Genomic DNA, 11059 nt, shown 5'->3' with positions numbered 1-11059 from the left:
GCGGCCGGGGCTCGGCCCAGCAGCCCGGAAAACCGCAGACGGAGCCGGCGCGGCCTCACCGCGCGCTGTCACCTCCCGGTCCCGGACGGGAAAAGCGCGGGCTGGTGTCCCTGCCCCGGGAACACCGCAGGGTGTCTCTGTGAGGAGCACACCCACTCGGTGAGGAGCACACCCGCTCCCCGGGGCGGTGACAGCGCAGCGGCGCGGCTCCGCTTCCGCACGGCGTGGAGGGGCTGCCCGCGGGCGGCTCCCGCAGCGGGCCGGTTAGCTCAGTTGGTTAGAGCGTGGTGCTAATAACGCCAAGGTCGCGGGTTCGATCCCCGTACGGGCCATCGACTTTTGTCCGTCTGGCTGCCGATCCCGGCGGTCCCTCGGCTCCCCCTGAGCGCCCGCGGGAACGGGGCACGCACTGGTGGAACAACAGCGGGATACGGGGATGTTTCGGATGTTTAGAAAGAGCCGAAAAGCTACCCGGACAAAGGGATAATGTGCCGAGAAAGCGCACTGAGGAATGTTTAAAGTCTTTCCATAGCTCGTCACCAAAATATTCCATGTTTTGCCTCGGAGCGAATTATTCAAGGGTTTATGTTAATTAGCCTTAGGCCAGAAGAAAGCTTGCAGGAATTCAGAAGTTCTCCCCTTCCAAGGACTAATCCCAGGGAACCAAAACGTCAGGTCAGGTGTTTAAGCTCATTGCAGTAGCGTGACTCTTTGATAGCGCTCTGTCAGGGGCTAGAAGACGCTGAAGAGAGTGGGGTTTTATTGTTTTTTTTTTCCTTTGAAGCAGGAGGACAAGCAGATCTCCCTTGACAGCTTGATTTTTCATAGAATGTTCTGAACTTCATATAGAAAGTATCCAAACTTGTCAGACACGCTGTAATATGAGTCTTCATTTTTACGGGTGTGCTATTTATTCAAGGAAAAAAATCCAGGCCAAATGGAGGTGGTGTAATGGAGTACTGCATCTGCAGGAGTGGCCAGGATGGATCTCTGCCAGCTCAGCCTGCCTCTCTAAGTTTTCTCTCTAAGAAACTTCTCTTAGAAGTTCAAGACGGTTATTCTTGTTGTCCTATCTACCTGTGAACTGAAATGAGATTTCTCCAGAGGAGGGAAACTTTCTGGTGTAAATGTTTTCATTGTAGAAACCTCTGATTTTGTTATTAGAGCTGCACACAGGCAGGTCACATCTTCTTTGGGAAAATGCTTTGAGGTAACACCATTCTATTGACTTCTTTCACAAATCTGCTAATATGTCTCTTTACTATCCAGGCCTGTTGCTTACATCTTCTTCCAACTGCAGGGGCTGATTCAAAATAATTGATGATATTACTATTATTATTAATAATAATAAAAAGTGTGTGATACTTCATGCCAAAGTCAGAGTTCTGGCATTACTCATTCCCCACAGTGTCACCAAGGTACCACAAGGGCGCATGAGAAGTGTCACTCCAAAGTCACAATGTAACCTGTAAATCATAAAGATGAATATTCATGTTATCTAGCATCCAAACTGCTGTCATGGCTCCATCAGATGTCACGGGAGAGTAATATGGTTCTGGTTTGATGACCTTCTGTCTTGCCACTCCACTCAATGATCTTCCTCAATTCCTTTGGGTCTAGTTATAGTGGCCAGGACTTGACTATGTATAGTGACATCCATTTAAAATGAACTGAAAGGAGAAAAACCACGGTGTTCTGCTTCAGAGAAAAAGAAAAAAAAAAATCTGGGAATAATATTACTTTGTTTTATGTTTCCCACATTAGGAATCAGATTTTTATTACAGCTATGTTGCTGTATTGCAAAGTCCTTGCTATAAAACCAAGGTAATGCAATGGCTCCTTGGCCACTTTTTCAGTTTGGTTTGAATTGCTTATATTCTGCATGGCTCTTTGGCAACCAGGATTGTATGGGCATATTTTCCCTAAATTTAGTTTCAGCAGATGGTTGTCAGATTGTGAGGGTCAGCCATTGTCCCTAGGGGAGTCATTCCAGAGCCCGTTCTTCAACCTCAAAGCTAGTTGGAGAATAAAAAAAGGTTAAACAAACAAACCCATATAGTAGAATAATGCTTTCATGAGGATGGCCCAGGAATTTCCATTCAGATGCTCTGCAGTGGCAGATGCTGGGGCATATTCTGGGGTTACTGTTCAGTGTTTCATTTAACCTGTAACTGGATTGCACATCAAGGCCAAAATGGGTCTCAGTTGCTGTGTGCTTAAAAAGTGTGGTGAGAAGCACAGCTCCTCTGCCCACAGAAGGCAGTGATGGGGAGGATGAACCTCTTGTTGCCTATGACCATGCTAAATGCTGGCAGCTGACGGAGGAACCTTCTGATCAGTCCAGTCAAACCTCTTCCTTCAGTCACTATTTCAGATTGTTAGCTGTTGTGGTCTAGAGTTACACAAACCAAGTCAGCTAATTAGTTTCTGTTCTTCACTGTGATGTCTGCGTTTGTCTTAGTATGAAATACTATTATGAGGGCTCTTAAGTCCAAATATTTGAAGGTACCCAGAAAGTGGGTCACACAGCATTCAACTCAGTAGATGAGTATTTGTTTACTCAGTGATGTTATGAAGCACTTTCTTTTCCAGCCACATCACAGGATAGTTCTATAACCTCTTATATTGTGTTTATTGCTAGAAAATCTAAGTGTTTTGGCATTGGGATGCTTTATTCATTCAGCTTTCTTTTGAGGGTCTTAATTATAGTGAGAATCTGAGTGGCAAGGATTGATCAGGTGTATCAATACAGCAATCCAGAAACATCATTTTTTGAGATCAAAGGCAGGATGTGGTGGAAGGGGCTGATCTTTAGATTGATCTGTGTGCAACAAAGTTGTAAGTATTAGTGCTATTATAGGTAAAGCTTAACCTTTGCTTGAAATTGGGGAGGGTAGTGTTTACCTTCCACATGCTAGGAAAAAAAAAAAAGAGGCAGCACTATGAAAGAGCCTGAGTCTGTCACAAGACCAGACAAAGGTTCTCATTTAGTGTTGTTGTGAGCAGATATGCAGGTGGGAGGGGAACGAGGAAGTGCCATAGAAACGGGCACGGGAAGGAGCCGGCAGCCAAGAATGTGGCTGAATGGGCACGGGCAGCCCAGCGCTGGGGGCCCGGGATCCGGCTGCAAGCAACCGGGAGCTGTAAGGAAAAGCCCAACAAGCAGCCCCCTGTTTGGGTCTTCGAGTGTCTCAGAAACAAGGGTCATTCAGAAAAGGAGACAGCATGATAGGGACACTGGCTTCCAGTTTCTTTGCTACTCAGATAATAAGGGCCCTGATTTTTTATCTTGCAGTTCACATCAAAACAGAGTAACTATGTTTACTGCTGGAGCTGGAGAAATATCTTCAAATTGGTATTTCTTAGAAAGTAATTGCTAAAATGAAATATAAGCAAATCTGAGTAACGTGTTAAAACTCGAGAAAGTGTGGTGGGCTGGAGTTGAACAGGAATCAAATGTTTGCTGTTGGCATAGTCTGTAAAAGGATTAAGTAACTTTGTAAACAAAGTATCCAGCAATATCTCCCATATTGAGATATATCTTTGAACTTAAGCCTGCCTGTAGAGTCACTAAGTTTAAATAGCTGAACAGTCCTTTTTTCACTGTGTAAGAACTCACCATCAATGCCCATAGTACAACAGGGCCATATGGAGGGCATCAAATTCTCATTTAAATCTCTGTCAGATAGAAACAGGTGAAAGATAACTGTGAAAATATCTGGCTTCAGGTGTGTATTTGTGCTCGTTTTACAAAGAATAAATAAAATTCTCTTACTAGATTAGCAGGAGCAGCTATAGCTGTATGCCAGTTCTATGTGGTGAGGGTCATACATTCAGTTTTATCAGTATTAGTCACTGTTTCATAGGGGAAGTAAGCTGGAGGTAACAACCTTTGGTGATGTTCTCTCAGGTTTTAAAAGAAAGCATGTGGAAGTCTGGGTATGAATTTTCTTATTTTTGCAGATGAAGAGGAATAGAATTTTTAAAGACCAATAACATGGATATATTTTGCTATGTCATTTTTGTCATTAACAACGTGTGGAACAGTGAAGAGCCATGGGGGTAGTCTGGAGTTTGATATGCTCAGGCTTGTGTGGAAAAGCTGTGCTGCTTCAAGTGGGACAGAAAATGATGGGCCTCTAATATTCGGTAGGCTCATGATCCTGAACAGACAGTATAGTTGTACTTTGTATCTGAGGCTTTCTGAACTTTGTATAGAAAGTATCCAAACTTGACACACTGTAATATGAGTCTTAATTTTTATGGGTGTGCTATTTATTCAAGAAAAAAAATCCATCTGAATGTGTAGCTGAATCACAGCTGGCTAATATCTATTGCAACTTTTGGAAGCAAATCATCTGGTTCTCTATTAAATGATTAAAATGTTACATGGGATGTAGACTGAAGCAGATTCTCACTTGGCTTCACTTGTCTCTCAGAAGCAGAAATTCTGATTTGTTCTTAAACAAATGTTTGGGCTTAAACATAAACCAGAGAGGGGAAGACAAAGTTGATGATAAAATCGCAGGGTCCTGGCATCAACTGCTCCCGGTGGTAACCAGCAGCTCATACTCCCTCCTTGTTCTTTTAAAGCACTCTTGAAAGCACAGAGCAAGAGGACAAAGCAGGACAGCACACCTCTGGTGTGTCACTCCACACGCCTGACCAACCCTTGTGGCACATTTCACGGAAGCCACTCTGGCACTGAGCTAGATGCTTGCAGCTCACGGTGTCGTGGTGTGGGACAACTGGCAAGGTGGGTTAGTTTTAAGAAATGACCATCTGACGTTGTACCCTTGAAACAATGCTTACTAAAAAAAAAAAGCCCTCTGGCTACAGTTTCTGTCACTTGGATTGTATTGCTGAGAACTTGTTCAGTCTGCAGAGAACAGCAGGGGATTCACTGAGGGTCCAAAATTTAGCATAAAACAGGACATTCTACTTTCTGTGGCTTTTCTCTTCAGTCAGAGAACATTCAAATATCTAGTCAGTCCAAAGCAAAAAAAAGGTGTCTGTGTCCTCTTCTCATTTGTGCTGGAAAACCACTTTTTTTTTGGCTAGAGCTTAGTATTGGCTTAGTGAAGACTTCCCATGAAGCCTGGGTGGGAGAGCTAAAGAAAATACGGTTCAAGGAGAAATTTATCTGAGGCCTGGAGGAAAGGCTCAGGTAATTGCCACACACCCACTGAAGCTTCACTAGCATCTTAATATGAGCTATTTTTATTTTCAGTAAGAATAGTTTTTTGGTGGTGAACTCTTTGCTCTTGAATTTTTAAAAATGTTTTTTAAGAAGAAAATCTTCCTGCCTTTCACTTAAGCTTGCTTTTTCTGGTTTTACCCTTATATATGAAAATTGAAAAACTGAATAAAATAAAGCAAATAAAATTGTGTATTTTTCAACAAAATATTTAATTTCAGCAAAACCAAGGCAGTCGGCACCAGCATCTAACTGAGAATTAAAAGACAGTTAAATACACAGGTTCTCGTCTCTGCTTTTGACTTCATGCCTAGGCCCTCAATTCTTTTTTCTGTCTTTGCTCATCTGTAAAAAAAGGGAAAATGCCCCTTCTAAATAGGAAGCACTCTTGAAAATCAACAGAAAAGTGCTACAAAAATCTGTCTCTCTAAAAGGAAAGGTGGTTACATTGCTGTATTCTAGCTGTACAACAGCAACCTGTTGGGCTCATCTACTCACCTTCTAGTGGTAGATGAACACCAGTAAAGAAAGTAACAAGTCTGGTGATGAGTTAAAAAAAAAATATTAGTGATTAGAATCTGTTCAAAGTTTGAGTTTATTTCTGCTGGACAAAAAGCATGCTGAGATTCCCTTAGGGTTATAGAATTTTTAAAAGCTGCAACTTCTGCCTAATATTGGTTTTAATGAGGAAATTGGATTTTTTCATTTCATGTGTATACACTTCAGTTCTTCTTCAGCTTTGTTCTCTAACAGATATGTTTGCAGCAACTCTGCCAGAAATGTAAAGGGTAAGTTTTCTTTTGAGCAGGTGAGGCTCTAAGTAACTGATGCTGAGGCAGCTGATATAGAATACCTTTTTTGTTATATTTTGGTGGATGTACTGACCAGGGTGTTCTTTCAAGAGCACTTCGGAAAGTAATTTCATTTTAGGGAATGAATGTGAGGTACAGTAACTCTGACATTTTGTGTGCAATGAAGACAAGAAAGAGATTCCACTGCCTGTATAAACTTTCTCATCTTATTTTGTCTCCTTTTAGATAGCTATTCTGGGAACAACCAACTGAAGGCAGGCTGACTGGCTTGACGTTTAATGTTTTTAATGAGGAAAAAGTGACTCTGCAGAGAAGAATAACTAGAGAACCCAAACAGATTGTTCTCTTCAGATCTTGGATTTTATTCCTACCTCACATGATGCCTATTTTTTCCCTCCTGCTGCTCTGCTAACATCACCTGATCCTAAAAAGTGAAGTTATACTGTTGTGTAAATGACAGATGCAAATAATTCTTCAGTTATTTCTTGTTGTACCTAGCACTCTTGTTAATGCTAGATTCTGGACAGAATCCATTTCACTCTTTCACAAATGTTATGGCTCCGCAAGGGAAAAAGCGGGACTTGAGTTTTGTCAGAAGTCTTGTGAGAATTATACAAAATATAAGGATGGGCTTTGTAGAATGAGACTTTACCTCTTTTCTGGGCCAGTTTTGTGTACTGGTTACAGTTGTACTTTTGTTCCCTCCTTCACAATCAAAGGCAAAACTGATTGTAGATTTGGGTCCTTGATTGCCAGTTGGTAAGAAATTTGAGGAAAATATCATGATTATAGTGATGAGTAAGGAAGGGAAGGTCAGTAGGGGGTGGGGGAAGCCCAGAATAGAATCGACCATTCTTATGGTTTCACTCACTGCAGATAAATCTCTGGCTGTACCTTAGCTCATCTAAGTGGGAGCATGACGGAAAATAGCTCTCCCCAGTTACTGATTTGGGGTGGAGGCAGTGGTGTCTTAAATAGACAGAGAGATCAGCCAGAAGCCTCATGGCCTCGTCATTCTCCTTTCCAGTGCTGTATAACGATCTCCTGCACTGGAGTTGTGCCAAAAGAGTCATAGAAGATCAGAAATGTATAAACCCAGGAAAGCTGAGAAGAGGGAATTTATGAAATTCTATTAAGACACAACTCCTCAGACTCCCAGAAAAATTCTAATGTCATTAAGTTTCTACAACTGATATCCCAGCCTCTTGTACCTTGTGGAATTTGCTTCTCAGTTTTCTGGAGAGAAAGTCCTGACCCAGGCTTCATGCTCTAAGTTCTCTTTGATGCAATAAATGCCAACAAGGAGGACCTTTACACATGAACAAATAAGAATACATATAATTCAGCCAGTGGAAATGCACATCTTCATTTGACAATAATTGTTCTTATTTTGACATGTAAACTTTGTGTATTGGGCTTGTTTCTGTCCTGAGTTGGACCAAATTGCTGATTTTAAAAAGAATTACACATAAACGCCAGATTTGGGTCAAGCCGATCTGTTTTGACTTGATCTCTCTTAAAACATAAATGGAAATATCTAGTGCAAAATCACTCTGTCCAAATTTCTAAACTGTTGAGATACTTGTGTGGTTAAACCATGACAATTTCCTGAATGTGAGATGGAAATTTTATTTACACTAGGAGCATTTAAATGAGAAAGCATTTCCAAAACTTATTTTTTTTTTGATTGAGATATTTCTGGTTGGTTAAATTCCCAGTGTCATGTAATTTTTGAATGAAAGGATATCTCTGCCCTTTTCAGATTAGTGGTATTTACAAAATTGTGAGATGTCTAAGTATTGTAGCACTTCTGGGCCACATTTGGGTGTTGATGGAAACAGCTCTAGTGTGCAGCAAGAAATGTTTTTCTTCACCTCTAAAATGACTTTGTCTGTTTCAGAAGTATTGAATTTTAGTCTAATCTCTTTAGAATGGTCTTCAACTGCACTTGAATTATCTGCACATTTTGCAATTGCTTAGTCTCTTCCTATTTCTCACAGAGTTTTTATCATAATTATTTCTCTTGTTTTTATGGTTTCGAAACACTTGATCTTCTGTAGCTTGCACTAATGTTCTATTTCAGCCTGAAACACAGGATTCTTGAGCCCCCAAATGGTACTTGTCCTCTGTTCACAGTTGCCTTAGTATGTGTACAGTGCCTCTTCCAGTATGGGCAGTCACAGATATCCTTCCTTACAGCTCTGGGTGTGTACATTTGACAGCTGAAATCATGCTCTGATCAACACTGATCTCTCCAGCCTATTAGGCAAGTCTGCTAGATTCTAGTTTTAATTTGTAAATCCTTTCCTGACACTGAGAACTAGGTCAGTGATGTCAAACTTCATTTGGTGACTTAAGTAGGCACCAGTGGCCATGAGCTACAGTACTGCTGAAAATTAGACTTAGCACCCCACACTAAAGTGTTCAGTGTATCTGTCATACTGTGAGACAATTGCTGCTGTTTTCTGTTGTAATTACTGTATGTAATTAGGTATCACATCAAAGCTGTCTTGATCTCTAGCGATTCAATTTTAATCACGAGGAGACTCAATAATGGTACATTTCTTTCGGGCCCCTACTGCAAGCGGAAATAACATCCTGGAAGTTCAAAGGACAAAATATTTTACTGCCAGGTTCTCAGACATATGAGGGTCTACACTGTGGTACTGTACAGGAATTCCTTACTTTAGAATACCTTTACCATAACTTTAATTAAAACTACAAGTGAATTAGAGATGCCTCCAATTCCAGTTAGAGGTTGGACTATGTGAATGAGTAGTTATGGTTGATATTCCCCTTGTTTCTTCCCTTGATACTTGGGCCTGGAATATCTGTGGTACAATGTGCCAATTTTTCTACTGTCTCCTAAGCACATGAATGTTCAGTCTAAGATTGTCTGCTACACGTCTGGTACTTCTTCCAACACATTTCCTTTGGGGTTTTTTATGCTTCTGAACCTAAATCAGCCTGGGCTCCTGGGATTTCATATCTCCTTACGAATTCTTACCTGAGCCCTTTGCCCTCCTATTTCCTGGTCCTACCCATTCACACCTTAAACCTTGGCTTTCTTCATGTGTACACCTGTAATCCTTTACCGTAAAATATACTTTGGGTTGTAAAGGTGAACACTTATTTGAATGCCAAAATGTTAACTTTGAATTCTTTGTATTAAACATTTAAAGTCCAACAATGACTCTGTCCAGCTATGCAGGCTTTGTAGCTGCTACTTCTGTTCAGATCAACCGTTTTTTCTATCTTCTTTTCTTCCATGTTGAAATGTGCTGCAACTGTTCTGTTTCATTGAAGTGTGTCACATACCTAGGGCAGGTTCAAACCTGAGAGACTGTGAAGTGTAAAGTCTCGTATTATCAGTCTCCTTAGGCAATTGGTAGCTGCAGTGTGTTTTGTCTGTGGCTGGTTTGCAGTTCTTTCCATCTGACACCCGTTCTCAAAGGCTTTATGCTAGGAATAGCAGAAGAGAGAATTATTTTCTATTTATAACATCTGAAGAGGGGGGAAAAAACATTTACGTCTGTGAGGGTTTTAGAAATTTCTTATGCATTGTAGGTGTAGTTCAAATGATAATGCTGCCTATATATTCTAACACAAAATTTAAAAAAGAATGAGATGACTTTCTTCCGGACTGGACTATTTTTTCCTCAAAGTGAGAGAGTAGCTATTACAGAGGAGTGAATTTGTAACATTCATCTTCCTTACATAAGTAATTTTTCAAAGAACAGAATATTAATGGGACATCAGAAGATCCCTGTTTAGGTGGGGAGGGAAAAGAGAAGCAAATTCTGAGAAATCTCAGTTTTCTGCTCCAAATGTCATTGCAACTCCACATTGCAATTCAGCACACACCATTCACACCTAAAAGCCTGTGTTCTGAGGTTCTGTGGTTTTCATCAAATGCCCAGACATCATAACCTTCTGCAAGCTTGCGCTGAATAGGCTGGCAATGGTCCAAATGCTGGCAGAAGCACTTGCACAAACACAAAACGTTAGCTTTTCCTTCTCTTTATTTTCTGCCAGACACAATTCAGCAGCATTCCAGATGACATTGCCTTCTGTTAAGTAAGGGGAAGGGAGTGATGAATGCCTTCAGAAAGGAAATCGTGATGCAGTGGCACTGGTTAAGCATGGTCTTCCTCTCTGGTTAGTTCCAGCCCCAGCTGGTTCTACTTAGCTGCCTGATTTGAGTGATCGATGATGATCAAGCCCATCCTGTTTGCTCACAGCCTCAAGGCCTTTTAAGATGAACCCAAAATGACTCCAGTGATCTGAGGAGGTAAAGGGGGGAAACCAAGTTAATGACGGGAAAAGGGCAGAGTAAAGGGGAAAAACCACTATTATCATAGCTAAATATGTACCGTCTCTTTATGCTGCATCAAATTACACTGTAGCATATTTTTCATTAAAGCTTTTCAGTAGTATGGGGTTTATTTGCCTTTGTCATCTAGACCCCCTCTGTAATTTGAAAATAAGCTGTGATGCTGACATAGCTGTGGAGACTTTTTTGACTTTCTGTGTGGCCATAGGGTACATCAGTGTAAGGAAGAAAGAAAACCAGCTCCTATTCAATTTTCTTCTAGAAGCAGCAGAGGAAAGACTTCTTTATCTCCGGTAAAGTTGTTGATGGATGTACAAAATATTTAAGCCTTATTTTCAAAAGCATAGAAAGAAAAGGTTTGTTTCTGAATATTACCTATTAGAGAGGGTTTTTATGCCACTTCCTCTTCTGTTCTTTGTCCAGCAGGAGTGAGAGAGACTGAAGAGCAGTAACGTCCTAAGAACTGTTGAGTCTCTGAAAATGACAGTAGACACCACTTAAAGTGACCTTGCATTTCATCAAGGGATGCATGAAATTTCACTACAGGCAAAAAGGAAAAGTTACAGAAATATACTTTAGTCTGCCTATTTTTGTCATTCCCTGTAGACAGGTACTGTAGAGCCCTGAAGAAAAAATGGGGTGTAATGCCAGTGTAGAAGAACTAAGAGAAAATGGTCAATCATACCCTAACAAAAATAATTTATTTATAAAATACCA

At 40.9% G+C, this 11059-nt stretch overlaps 1 non-coding gene across 1 annotated transcript; it reads left to right on the top strand.

Moving 5' to 3' along the window:
* Positions 1-258: 258 nt before the first annotated feature.
* On the top strand, positions 259-332 carry TRNAI-AAU. The gene has a single exon. It is a non-coding gene; the product is annotated as a tRNA-Ile (tRNA).
* The last annotated feature ends 10727 nt before the right edge of the window (positions 333-11059 follow it).

This window comes from Corvus kubaryi, unplaced genomic scaffold, assembly GCF_017639235.1.
Source record: "Corvus kubaryi isolate FWS band 111438036 unplaced genomic scaffold, C.kubaryi_AGA036_p1.0 37341, whole genome shotgun sequence".
Lineage (NCBI taxonomy): Eukaryota > Metazoa > Chordata > Aves > Passeriformes > Corvidae > Corvus > Corvus kubaryi.
Note: the sequence above shows the minus strand (reverse complement) of the source record. Positions and strands in the feature narration are given on the sequence as shown.